This window comes from Canis lupus, chromosome 11, assembly GCF_003254725.2.
Source record: "Canis lupus dingo isolate Sandy chromosome 11, ASM325472v2, whole genome shotgun sequence".
NCBI classification, from domain to species: Eukaryota; Metazoa; Chordata; class Mammalia; order Carnivora; family Canidae; genus Canis; species Canis lupus.
The window spans coordinates 72,588,398-72,601,680 of record NC_064253.1 but is presented as its reverse complement, the minus strand read 5'-3'; the positions used below and the strand labels follow the sequence as shown (position 1 = coordinate 72,601,680).

The 13,283-nt window shown below is 50.8% G+C and overlaps 1 long non-coding RNA gene across 3 annotated transcripts in view; it reads left to right on the top strand.

Annotated features, from left to right (window-relative positions):
* LOC112650084 (uncharacterized) overlaps positions 1-13,283 on the top strand; it is a 122,841-nt gene that overhangs the window by 78,144 nt on the left and 31,414 nt on the right. The window contains exons 2-3 of one of the 3 annotated variants that reach the window (XR_007414156.1): positions 3,778-5,697; positions 5,804-5,951. This is a non-coding gene — a long non-coding RNA (uncharacterized LOC112650084). Of the gene's footprint in view, positions 1-3,777; positions 5,698-5,803; positions 5,952-10,139; positions 10,489-13,283 lie in introns of those variants that run through there. The other 2 variants (XR_007414157.1, XR_004803921.2) reach the window with 2 other exon arrangements.

Below are 13,283 nucleotides of genomic sequence, written 5' to 3'. Positions count from 1 at the left end.
CCTGTGAAATTATTCCAGCTTCCCAAACCACCCTACACCTCATACAAATCCTCTTTTCCAGCACAGAATCACAGCTTAGTTGGTCGATTTAATGTTCGATCATCTATTGCTATAGCTTCAAGAGAACTTTCACGGTCATGCGGTTTGGGTCTTCTCCTTTTCAGGAAAGAAGTGAAACCTCCGGGGCTAAGGTCACATGCTCAGTGGTCTTGATGTCTCCATCCCGGTGAGTTTAAGCGTCACTGTTCCTCTGGAAGTACGATTATATTAGCTTGGGGATCTCGGAAGACTTTCACAATGATGGGGAATCAGATCTCTGCGAGAACTTTTCAGATCGCTTGGAGGCCTGCCCTCCCAGAAGGATGATACGCTCCCAGTTGGCAGCCACAGGGCTCCCCAGGCAGGTGCAGAGCTGCAGAATGAGCTCCTGGGAGCTTCCTAGGGACCTGAGAAGGTTTGGTGTTTTTAAGGCCCTCACCTTGAGGCCATCCTAGTCTCTGGATTCGGGGAGTCTAAGGATTGGTGAATTTCCTTTGGGAGCTACCCTTGAGATGTGCTCTCACCTCATACCCCTGCCCAAATCTGCCATTACACAGCAACCCAGATCTGAGGCTCCCCGGAACGTGAGCACCAGGTGAAACGTTCCCCCTGTTTCCCTTTCCTCTACTGATATGGATTGTGGCCACTGTTTCCTGAAACGTCCATGTTACTTGGCATTTTGGGGGGAGGGTGGGAATATTAAGCACTTGAATTGATATGCAATTTGACACGTGTCTATTCCAATAAAGATCGAATATAGCAAAGACTGCAAGGTTCCCAAGAACTTTGAAATATAAATAAAACCGGAGACTTCAAAGAAGCACATGACTGTGGCAGGCCACTTTGTTTGCAGACACCCCCCCCCCCCCCCCCGCTCCAGGTCCCTGGGAGGAGCTGCACGTCTCTGCAGTTCACTGACACTAAAGGGGGAAAGTGAAAAAATTTGAGACCATTTAATCACTCCGTTTACACACGAGGAAACCAAGCCTCGGCATTTATGTGGCTCAGCCAGGCAGCTCCACGGGATAACGGGGAAAGGGCAGCTGTGGGGATCCCAAAGACTTGCTCTTGACTTGGGTCTTTCTCCCCTCGTGTGACTTTGGGGCAAAAATTTTCACTTCTTCCAGATGGTTTCTCCAACTGTAAAGTGACTCAAGACAAGGTGGTGCAGCTGTTAAGCTATTGCCGGTAAAATATCCAACGCTCAGAAGTGACTCAGTAGATGCTAGTGACCGTCCCCATGTGGCAGAGGCGGGAGGACAACTTCCTTCTCATTCAGCCGAGTCCCTGGATACACATCTCTGTATCGTTACATCCCACTGTGTATCCTCGCATTTGGTTCTCTTTGCCTATTAGAAGTGGTGGGGTTTCCATTTTTACTTACCTTGTCAACGAATTCCCTCCCTCCTCCCTCCCCAGAGATCTGCCACTGGTAAATTCCTACTCACTCCTCCTTTAAATTGCTGCTGGAATTCTTTTTTTTTTTTTAATTTTTATTTATTTATGATAGTCACAGAGAGAGAGAGAGAGGCAGAGACACAGGCAGAGGGAGAAGCAGGCTCCATGCACTGGGAGCCCGACGTGGGATTCGATCCCGGGTCTCCAGGATCGCGCCCTGAGCCAAAGGCAGGCGCCAAACCGCTGCGCCACCCAGGGATCCCGCTGCTGGAATTCTAAATCCTTCATGAAATGTATCCCCTCTTCCTCCCTGGCCCCAAACTCCCTGCTTTCAACCCCCCTCCCAACATTTGATAATAGTTGGCATATTGGGTTGTAACGGTCTGTTTGTGGGTCTGTCTCCCCACTTGACTGTGAGCAAGGGTGGAACCTGTTTCCCTTCTGATCTCCAGCCCCCAACACGGAGGCAGCTCGGTGTAGGTGCTCAATAAACAAATGAATGCATGAAGGGATGAATTGATGGAATGAATCACTTTGCCCTCCCCACCACCGACAGAGGAGAAATTAAAGTCTTGAATACTCTCAGTGTCCAGAAGGAAGTGGATCCTTTTTTATAGGGACAAGCCCAGAACCCAAAAGCGGATGTGCCAAGACGAGCCTCTCTGCCATCTTAGTAGAGAACAGCTCCATCACCACGCTCCCCGTGACGCATCCAGCTCCGAGTTCATCTCTATCCCCGCCACACGCTGACCTTCAAGACTGTGGTTCCCCGTCTGTCTCCCCTCCGTGTCACCCGCCACCCGCCACCCGCCAGTTCGCCTCCCCTGCAATTAGCACCGCCAACTCTGTCTCAGAATGCCAGGCCAGGACCTGGAGTAATTGCAGCTCGAGATTCCTCCTGACACAAATGTTGACATTCTGTTGGCATAACTTGCAATAATGTATGCAGATTGCATCCTTCTAGGGCCATAATTATTACTTCTCGGCAAGAAATAGTCAGGTTATTCCCTGGCTTGATTTCTAGGAGCCAATTTCACTTTGAGAGCTGACTTGTTTAGAGAAGCGAGAAGGAGAGGAGGCACACTGGAGAGCATCCAGGGAGCAGGGCTGCCCGGCCAGGCCTGGGGGGCCTGGGGGGTACCCTGCGGCGGGAAGAGCCTGACCGGGGGAATCCAGGGTTCTAGGTGACTCTGCTACTACCAGTCTGTCCCTTCGAACTTCTGGAGCTGGGCCCTAGGAATATGTAGTTTATAAGAGCCTCAGATTTTTCTTAAATACGGAACAAAGGATCCCTGCTAGCATCTCCAGCCTCCCTTCACTCCCACGAGTAAGAAACTCCCATCTGGCTTGAGGGCACAAGGGAATCCATGAGGACCCAGGGGTGAGCCACAGTACCAGGTTAGAGGCCTGTAGAGGAGGCCCTCAAAATCAGACGGGGTTGCTTTCCATTGCTTACTCTGTCTCCTGTGCCTGGAGAAATGTATCATCACATGTTGGGAAAATATTATCACCTTTTGACCTTCCCTTGTTCTAGTTAAATCACCAGCTCTTTGCATCCCTAGAATAAAGAAGTCTAGACTTTGATATTGTAATTAGAAATAGGCCCCTGCTCTGTATTAAAATAAAAAGACTGAAACAGATCGTGATGCTCTCGTGAGGTCTATTAATTAGCATGCCAAATTGTTTTCGGTCTATTTTATGTCAATATAGCCTAGAACTGAATTTTATTTGAACAATTTGGACAATTTGCTTATTCTGTTCGAGCACGGTTTGGGATTCACTGAGACCTCCAGATCTTTCTCTAACTTCTCTGTGCTTGACTACGACTTCATTCTATCGTTTCCTCCATCCATGTGAGAAGAGGTATGTGGTCCCATGTGGCTTGGTCCCCGTCATGTAGTGGGTGCTCAAAAGTAAAGCCATTAGTTGAAATTGAGCGGGACATTGGCAGGGTTGGACGCTCATTCCCCTAGAAGATGAACTGCGTTGCCTTCCCGAATTTGCATTCCATCTTGAGGCCTCAGAGAAACAATCTGTGTGTATAGGCAATGGTGGCCAAACTCTGAATTATTCTCTGGGAAAAGGGTCATTTGTCACGTACTTGTGTGTTCCCTCTTGGGTCTTTGGGGAAGGAAGTGAGTCAGAGAAGTGAGGATGATAAACAGCACCTGGCCTGGCTCCCCGTTCTGGAGAAAATCGTTCCCAGCTGAATGCTCAGGCCACCCCAGTCCAATAAAGGCTTCATGGTTCTCCCGGCAACGTGTGTGGCTTCTCCCAAATGGGGACTGAGGGATGGAAGGACGTCAAATGTCCTCTTCTCTTTCCCTTCTCATTTTACAGGAAACTCGCCACATCATAAACCCTGCAGGATGTTTCTCTTGGGGCCTTTTCTTCTCTTGCCACCTCAGTCTTCACCCTGGCCTCCTGGGTTCCTGGCTGCCACCACTGCAGATCTGTGGTCCGCCTGCGAGGCAGCAGGACCTGAAGCCCTCGCGAAAGCTGCTCGTTAATTCACTTGATGGGCCGACTCCAGATGCAGCCAGACCCATTAGGAGACAATGGTTCATTTGGTGCCTCAGCTCCTCTGTAATGAAGCGAGAATATGTGGGGTCCCCCGGCTGCTGGGATGAAGCACAGGGAGGGGAGGCACCCCCCGCCCCCTGCAAGACTTGGCTCCCGCCTTGAAATAGAATTGGAATCAGAGGGTCCAGAAACCTCCTCTCTCGGAGTCGCGCACGTCGCACCCCCGGAGAGAGACTGGGGCCGTTCCCCTCCATCCTGCAGCCGAGCCAGTCCTGCATTCGAACTGTCTGGTGGCGTCCCTACCGTTCGGAGGGGGTGAGATCGGGGCTCTCGGGCACGAGCTGGGAGAACCTTCTGTCTGGCTGCAGACTCCGTGCGGCCTCATCTGTCTCCAGCGTCCACCGTTCCCGTCGGATCAGACCCCCTCCTCCACCAGCACGTGCCCTTTGCTTTCTTCACCACGTGAAGAAAATCTTTGCAAATCTAATTTCCTCAACCTAAAATGCCCTGCTTTGCCGTCACCGTATCAGTCCATCAGAATCCTACATGAAAGACCCAGGAAAATGTCATGTCCGCGCCATAAAATATTCTTATTTCCTCTAACAGAAAGTAATTTCCTGTTATTATTTGTCTTCTTATTCTATTCAACCTGGACTTGAGGTTGTATAATTGTGTTTCTTAAAAGTCTCTCATTACAGGATTGTGAACTCCCTGCATGGGGTCACCACTTTCTTGTTCATCTCTCTCCTCCGGGCTGCCTCATATGGAATCTTGAGTATCTGAGGGACTCTGGAAGTGTTTGCATTGAACGCCATCCTCTGCTAGTCTCCAGATCTGTTCTATATGCTGTGCCACCCCAGGACTACGCCGAGCACTGATTCTAAGAGGATATGGGTTTTCCTTAGGGTCACCTCCTCCGAGGTTTGGAAGAGGCTCCAGACGTCTCTAACTCGCACTGTGTAATTCAATACGGATCGCCGAATTGTCTCGAGCCTTTTGGTAGACCCAAACTGAACCATCCTGCAGGGGATTTACGTCTCATTTATTCGCCTTCTGTATACTGCTGCCTAAAGCTTGATTGGCAAGGTGGTACGGGAGGCCTTCTCACTTACCCTCTGGCCTGTACCCCAGAAGCAGCTAAGCCAGCCCCGAGCCCCGAGAGGGCTCAGTCACATTCACCTCCTAGAGATCAAGCTGTACCATCCCTCCTCCCTCTTCCTTCCTGACCCAGCAGGTAGTTGATAACATCAAACATGTTTTATTAGGAAAATGTATTCCTGGACGCTCATTTTTAAAAAATTTATTTGTCCATTTATTCATTCTCATATTCATTAAATATGAATTGAACACATAGCATGTGACTGTTAAATATCTAGTCTACCCATGCATTCCCCTGCAAAAAAAAAAAAAAAAAAACAAAAAAACTCACCCCAATCAACAAAAAACCCAGAAAACTATTTGATGTCTTTCAATTGTACACAAAATAAAATTAAATTTCTTACCTTGCCACCTCCCTAGTTACAAAGACACTGACTCCTGTGCCATCCACCCTGGTCTGCTCTCCGCCCCCATAGTTTCTTGCCTCTGAGCCAAAGCACCTGACGGTCCCCAATCCTGAAATTTGTCCCCACCTCACCCCTCCCGTCTCACCATTTGTATGGCTGATTCCTCTACTTTCATTTGAACTTCTATGAAAAGTCCTCTATGAAAGGCCCTTTTCTGAGTCTCTAGACCCAGGTCAGTGGCTCCTCTACGTTCCTATCCTCCCAGACATTTTCTTTTATCGGAACACTTAACCATATGATATTATACTTTCTGTTTATTTGCTCTTCTCTCCTATTAGATTGTAAGATCCCCGAGGCCTGCAATCATATTTTGTTTTCCCTGGCATTCTTAGAATCGAGCACCATACCTGTGAAGGGCAGATGCTTCAAGTACTTATTTACCAGGTGGATGGATGGTTTGGGTGCTGTCCCAGCAAAACAAATCTGGTAAGTCCTGTCCCCTGCATCAGGGAGCTCACGGCTAGTGACAAAGAGTGTAAAGAGAGCAATTATAATACATCGTGGTGGCCGGTAGGGCGGAGCCCGAGGGAGTGGGGGCCGCGGGTACCCTGGCCACTTCTCAGGAATGCGGTGGAGGATGCTGAGTGGGAGCCGTTCTCGCTCAGAGTGGGGAGCCAGCACCATAAAAGCCAACACCATGGTCTTGAATGTGAGTCTGCGGGGCAGCCCAGTTCCTATAGGAATTTATTTTTTTTTTAAAGATTTTATTTATTTATTCACGAGAGATACCGAGAGAGAGGGGCAGAGACACAGGCAGAGGGAGAAGCAGACTCCATGCAGGGAGCCCGACGTGGGACTCGATCCTGGATCTCTGGGATCACGCCCTGGGCTGAAAGCGGTGCTAAACTGCTGAACCATCCGGGCTGCTCTCCTTTAGGAATTTATGCATTGATTTGCCACCACAGTTTTTTTTTTCAGGTATTTATTTATTTATTTATTTATTTATTTAAGAGAGCGAGAGCACATGAGTGGAGGGGGGGCCGAGGGGGAAGCCGACCCCCGCTGAGCAGGGAGCCCCATGTGGGACTGGATCCCGGGACCCCGGGGTCGTGGCCTGAGCTGAGCCCCCGGCGCCGTGATCTGCCTCCACAGCCTTTGTTCCTGTGATCCAGGTCTTCTTAGGAGGCCGCATATGGATCTCCTCGGCTCTTCGACACCTTGACTAATTTCCCCCCGACTCTAGCAGGAGTGCTGAGCCCTTGCCATCTCCCGCGCAGCCCTCCGCTCCCTGCCGCTCCTTGTACCCTAAGTGTCGCCTGCCGCAGTGTCCGGCCCACGGAGCGGCCCCCCGGGCCCCATGTAGACGCGGTGGCCTCGGCAGCTCCCCTTCTCCCAGGATGTGCAGGGCCGCAGGGCAGCTTGGGGAAGAGGCCTGGTCCGAGGCAGCGGCCCCGGGGCCGGATCCAGCTTCGCTCTGCGCCCCGAGGCCGCCCGTGACCCCGAGGCCCAGTGCAGCTTCTGGTGGGGAAACGGGGTCCCGAAGCCATCCCGCCCCCTGTGGCTGTGGGAAGGCTCCGTAGTCGCAGCCACGGGAAGGCCCAGAGCGGAAATACTGCAGCAGCACCTGGGCGCTTCTGTCCTGGGGCCATGCCCCGGTGTCTGCCCCTGTCTCCCAGGCGAGGGGAGCTGTGACGAAGGCCAGGAGACAGCCGTGGATGACAGCGATGGGGCTGCACCAGGCCCGGGGGCTTCCTGGAGGGGGGTACGTATTTAGGGGGTCCGCTGGGAAATAAAGGCACCGCTGCATCTCTAAGGCCAGGAGGCGGTGGTGCAGGCTCAGGGGAGGTGAATGTTCCTCTAAGCAGACGAGGAAGGAAGCAGTGAGGGGTGCGTGTGTAAAACACGACGAGATCTGTGATACTGGACAGTACAGTGTGAGCCGAGATCCTGCAAGAAGGCAGCTGAAGAGCCTGCCGGAGGAGAGGCTTTGATGTCCAGCTAATTCATTTGGCATCTATACCCGGGAGGTGCGGAGCCGCGGCAGGGTTCCAAGCACAGGGAGCCATGGCGGTTCGTTTTGGAGGAGGTAGCTAGGGACGGTGAGCCTCCTGCTGCGGCCATGCCCCTGGCTCCCTTCTGTGCCTCCCGTGATGCACAACTCCCTAAGGCCATCATCGTTTCTCTTACGGCTTGTCCCTAAATCCCACGGTGGTTCCCCCTTCCTGAGCAGAGAAGGAGAACAGCTGGTCACCATCCCACTTGAAAACTATTCTTGAGACGTTTCCCAAAATGTGCTGTATGCCTCATTCAAATTGCATTTATTCCGGTTCCCACAATCAGTGCCCTAGTTAACTGTTCCACCCGAGGTTCCTTGATAGTGGTGACACCGTCCCAGGAGCTTGGGGCGCATGGGGTGGTGACATGCATAGGATGGCCTGGCCCAAGAAGCTGAAACGCTCATCCCTCTAGCTGATTATTACAACTCTCCTCATTGTGGCCTCTTTAAATCCCCACAAATCGCTTGCATTCGTTTGCTTTACAAGGAACTTTCTCATTATGCATATTAATGTAGCTTCTCCAGGGAAGGCTGGGTGGAGACATTATGCCCATTTAATAGATGAAGAAAAGAGATGGTCATGATCACTCTGAGCAAAGACAGAAGACTGAGCTGGGAAGCAGGGCGCCTACGCTTCGTCCTGGCTCAGTCGTCAATTAGCAGTGACCTATTGTCATATGAAGCCGTACGGTTATTCTAAGACCCGCATCATAAGGCAATTTCGTTGTATTCATTAATTCAACACCAACCTATTGAGCACCCGCTTTGGGCCAGGAACTGTTCTCAAAGGAAGCAAAGCGAACAGAACTATCCTCGTGGAGCATCCTTTCAGGTAGAGAGTCAGACCGTAAGCAGACAAACAAGGGAGTGGAGACTATCAGACCTACAAGTACAACGGAAGCCGCTGAGCGTGATGGAACTCTCTGCTAGACGGTGTCTTATATAGAATGAAAAATTGCCTCTTGAAAGGGATCACTTTGAAACCGAGAACCGATGGAAGACAGAGACTAAGGCATGACGATAGCCGGTGGAAAGCTTTCCAGGCTGAACAAACCACAAGTTCAAAGGTCTTGAGGTGCTTATGTGCTTGGCGTGTCCTAAGGACAGCAAGGTCAGGGTCGCAGAGGCCAGGCCCCGGAGGGTCTTGTGGGCCAGGGCGGGCACTCTGGAGTTTGCTCTATGGTGAAGGAGTGCCGTTGGAGGGATTTGAAAAGGACCAGATTCAGCTAAAAACAAAACAAACAAAAAAAACCCCAAACCTACTCTGGCTTCTGTTGCTAATGGGGTGTTGGTTGGACCAGAAGGGAGAATGGCCCCACTACCAGCCTTCGGAGGCGGTTGGCCTCGTCTGTGTGTGTAGTGAGGCTTGTGGTCTCTTCGGCTCCACATTTCCCGATCTTGCTGCAGGCGATGTCTGGCCAAGTTAGGATCGGAATCCAGCTATTTGGAATTGTGCTCTACTGCACGGTCCCTCTTGAAGCCCCAGATATAGTTCAAGTGAGTCAGTGTCACACCCTGGCCTATTCTACGCCATCAAAGGTTGCTTGTCACCAAGCTGAAACTCAGTATTTTATTTTATTTTATTATTTTATTTTATTTTATTTATTTTATTTCAATTTAATTTATTTTATTTTATTTTAATTTATTTTATTTTATTTTATTATTTTATTTTATTTATTTTATTTCAATTTAATTTATTTTATTTTATTATTTTATTTTATTATTTTAATTTAATTTAATTTATTTTAATTTATTTTATTTTATTTTATTATTTTATTTTATTTATTTTATTTCAATTTAATTTATTTTGTTTTATTTTATTTTATTATTTTGTTTTATTTTATTATTTTATTTTATTTTATTTTATTTATTTTATTTTATTATTTTATTTAATTAATTAATTTATTTATTATTTTAATATTTATTCATGAGACACACAGAGAGGCAGAGACACAGGCGGAGGGAGAAGCAGGCTCCCTGTTGGGGGCCCGATGTGGGACTTGATCCCGGGACCCCGGGGTCACACCCTGAGCCAAAGGCAGATGCTCAACCGCTGAGCCCCCCAGGTGACCTTGAACCCAGCATTTTAGAAGAGTACCCATGTCTGTATTCCGGAGCCCTCATGTCTGCTTTCTTTTTTTTTTTAATTTTTTTTTAATTTTTATTTATTTATGATAGTCACACAGAGAGAGAGAGAGAGGCAGAGACACAGGCAGAGGGAGAAGCAGGCTCCATGCACCGGGAGCCCTACGTGGGATTCGATCCCGCGTCTCCAGGATCGTGCCCTGGGCCAAAGGCAGGCGCCAAACTGCTGTGCCACCCAGGGATCCCATCATGTCTGCTTTCTGAAAGTTTTCACCTCCACACCCTTGCTCATCCTGTGTCCTTTTGCGCCGAATGCGTTTTCTAATCCTGCCAATCCCAGATAAAATAAATTCTGCCTCTTTAGGGAGACTTTTTCCAATCATCAGAGCCCTCGGCCTTCTGTTTACGTATCAGGCACCTGCTGTACCACCTGCGGATGCCGGGCATCCAGCGGGGAAGGAGTCGGGGTGAGCCCCGCCCTCCAGGAATGTGCCTCCCTTCAGGAACACAGACAACCGACTCGCAGACAGTCCAGATGACATCAGGCAGTGACGCATCAGGAGGCAGGAGGGCTCCATGACGCAGCGTACCCTGCAAGGATATTTTAGAAGGAGTCGTCAGGAGGGCCTGCTTCTGCCCAGGTTCCCTATCTGTTTAATGAAAAGACTATTCATGAGGGTGTGTGGATTGGGAGGCCACGCTCAAGTTCCCAGCCGAATTCTTTCCCCGGAGTGTGCAGTTGACAAACGTCCTTAGGATCTGAGCGAAGGCGAGCGGGAGAACAGGTGGCAGTAGGAGGAGGAAGGAAGGCGAGAAGAGAGGGAGCAAACAAGCCCGTATCGTGGTGACCAAGGATCCGAGAGAGGACACGCTGTCAAGTAGGTGTGTCCTAGTTCTGCCTCTGTGGAAGGCGTCTCTGCAGGAGACCCCCGGCAGTCTGTAGGGTGAGCGCCTGCGTATGGGGCTGTGGAAGAGGTTTCCAGCAGGTCTCCACCATGGGGCCGCCCTACACCCCGCGGGGGGCACAGACCGCCCGTTGGTGGGATGCCCGAGGGTCCTGCCAGAAGCGATGGGAGAGTTCGAGGGCATCTCCTTGCCCCCCTATGTCATCTGGGGTTCCATATTCCACAGGCAAAGTGGTGGAGGTGGAGATGCTAAAATCCTCCAACAACGACTCCTGTTTCCCATTAATATGCTAGAAAGAGGAGAGACATGGGCCGTGGGGAAACTGCAACTACTCGGCGGCGTTTGTTAAAATTAGCTGATGGGCAGCCTTCTTCCTCCCAGTAGAGACCACGGAGAGCTCGCATGCTCGTTGGTCCCCGTGACCGCGCCCCCTTCATGTTCCCTGGCTGCATAAAATGCGACTTTTCTCCTAAGTAATTGATGCTCTTTCTGTCTGGTTCCCCGAAGCAGTACAGGCTTTAGCAAAGGAAACACTGTCTCATCTTCCTTGTTACCGGTTCTAGTGAAATATTCCCTGGTTGACAACTTACCAAACCGGAGGGTATGAGGAGGGGGCCCTAGTGGACCTTCCACTTGCCCAGGCCTGCCCCGTGGTATTGATAACTCCTACTTACAGAGGGGATATGGAGAAAATGAAGGGTGGATGGGGGGAGCAGTGTGACCATATTCACTCGCTAACTCGTGCACCCACCCATCCCTCACTCTGTCACTCTTCTGTTCTATCTTTACTAACTTACCTGTTCCCTCATTCACTTGATCTATCGAGGTCCTTGGGTTATGAGCAACTCAATTCTGAATATCTTAAGAAAACAAAAGGGTGAGTATTGAGTAATCCCCAAACAGCTCAGTCTTCAAAAGCCAAAAAGATTGTTATGGGCTGAGCTGTGTCCCCCGCCCCCACCCCCTCCCACATCCCCACTGAAAAGTCACACACTGAATTCTGAACCTCCCGGTACCTCAGAATGTGACCTTCTTTGGGAATAGGATCGTTGCCAATGCTATTAGTTAATATGAGGTTGCACTGGAGTCCAGGGGGCCCCTAATCCCATATGACCGGTGTCCTTATCAAAAGGGGGGATTTGGACACAGCAACTGACAGACAGACACACACACACACACACGAGACCACAATATGAAAACACACAAGGAGAAGATGGCCATTTGCACGGCATGAGATAGGCCTAGAACATTCTCCCTCACATCCTAAGACAGAACCAGCCCTACTGACACCCTGATCTTGGACCTCCAGCCTCTTGAACGATGACATAAGACATTTCTGTTGTTGAAGCCACCCAGCTTGTGATACTTTGCTACGGTTTGCACTAGCACACCGATACGGTGAAAGATGTAAGAATCGGCCGGACCAGACCAAACCGGATAACTCAGGGAGAAAACCGAGCGGTTCCAAGGACTTCAGCAGGGAGATCACCGGCATCTTTTGGAGCTCGCCGTGAGAAGACGCAGACCCAGTCGTCTCCGTCACTCTTTCTTCCTTCTCGTTCCCGCGGTGGGATCTGAGTGGCCCAGCTTCGTGAGTGTGTCTGCTCTCGTGTCGGTAGCCCCAGCTCGCAGGGGGCAGCCGCACACATGGCCCCCGGGGGCCCTCGGAGAATCTGGCAGAAACGTGGGAGGGCGTCCGCATTCCCATTGCTACCTGTTCTGGCCCCAAGTTCTGGGAAAAACCGTCCTTAAGGCAATTTTACTTTGAGAGACACAAAGCATGTGTCCGTCCAGCTGCACGGAAAGAGAAACAGGAGCTAAGAGTGAAGCAGGTGTGGACACAGGGGCTCACAGATGACTTCCAGGGAAGGCCGGACAAAGATTCGTGAGAAGGTGGCCCTAAACTGAAACCTTGAGAGGCGGATAAAATTCAGACCTGAAAATTCTAAGGGAAGGATTTTTGTATCTGAAGAAGCACAAGCGGAGACGTGGAAGCACGGAGATCACGCACCGGGGAGCACAGGGAAGTGAGGCAGTGGGACCGGGGGGACAGGGCAGTGGAAGGTCCTTCAGGAACACTGCGGCCAGCTCGCCCGGGGTCAGGTTGGAACCCCGCTGAGCCGAGCGTGGGGAGTCAGCACGTGCTTCCCCACGGCCGGGGCCAGGATGCCAACCGTGCTTCAGGGCTACGGTAAGGCCGGCAGTGCCGGGTGGGCTGGATCCACGCTGGGGAAACTGAGGGCAGAGACACACCAATGAGGAGTCAGCTTAGCCCAGGCAGACCTGCAAGGGAAGAGAGGATGGGATGATCGCAAGGAGTTGTGTGCATCTGACTCACACTCCCCTGCTCTGAGACGTTGGCCTTGCTGAAACCACTATCTGGAATGTTCTATTTCCATCTTTCCTTCCTTCGAGGCTCCATGAGTCGGCCTCCTCCACGAACCTTCCCTGAGTTTCTCTTTCGGCAGGAATCTCTTCCTCTTCTGACCTCCTCTGGTGCTTTAACTTCTCCGTTCTTCACGGGCCCGGAAAACTTTTGTCCGAGGATTTATTCATGAAACGAGAAGCGAACGCCGACTGTATGCCGGAGACTCTGTTGGGCGGTGCGGGTCCAGAGCTAGGCGGTGAGCCTCTGTCGGTATAGAGGAGCTCTTTTTGCAAAACTCCACACTTTCCTGCCAGACTGGAAGATCTTTAAAGAGGACACCACACCATCCCCAGCCTCTGCACCCCACGGTGCCCTGTGCGGTGTCGGCTCCCCACACGGTGGC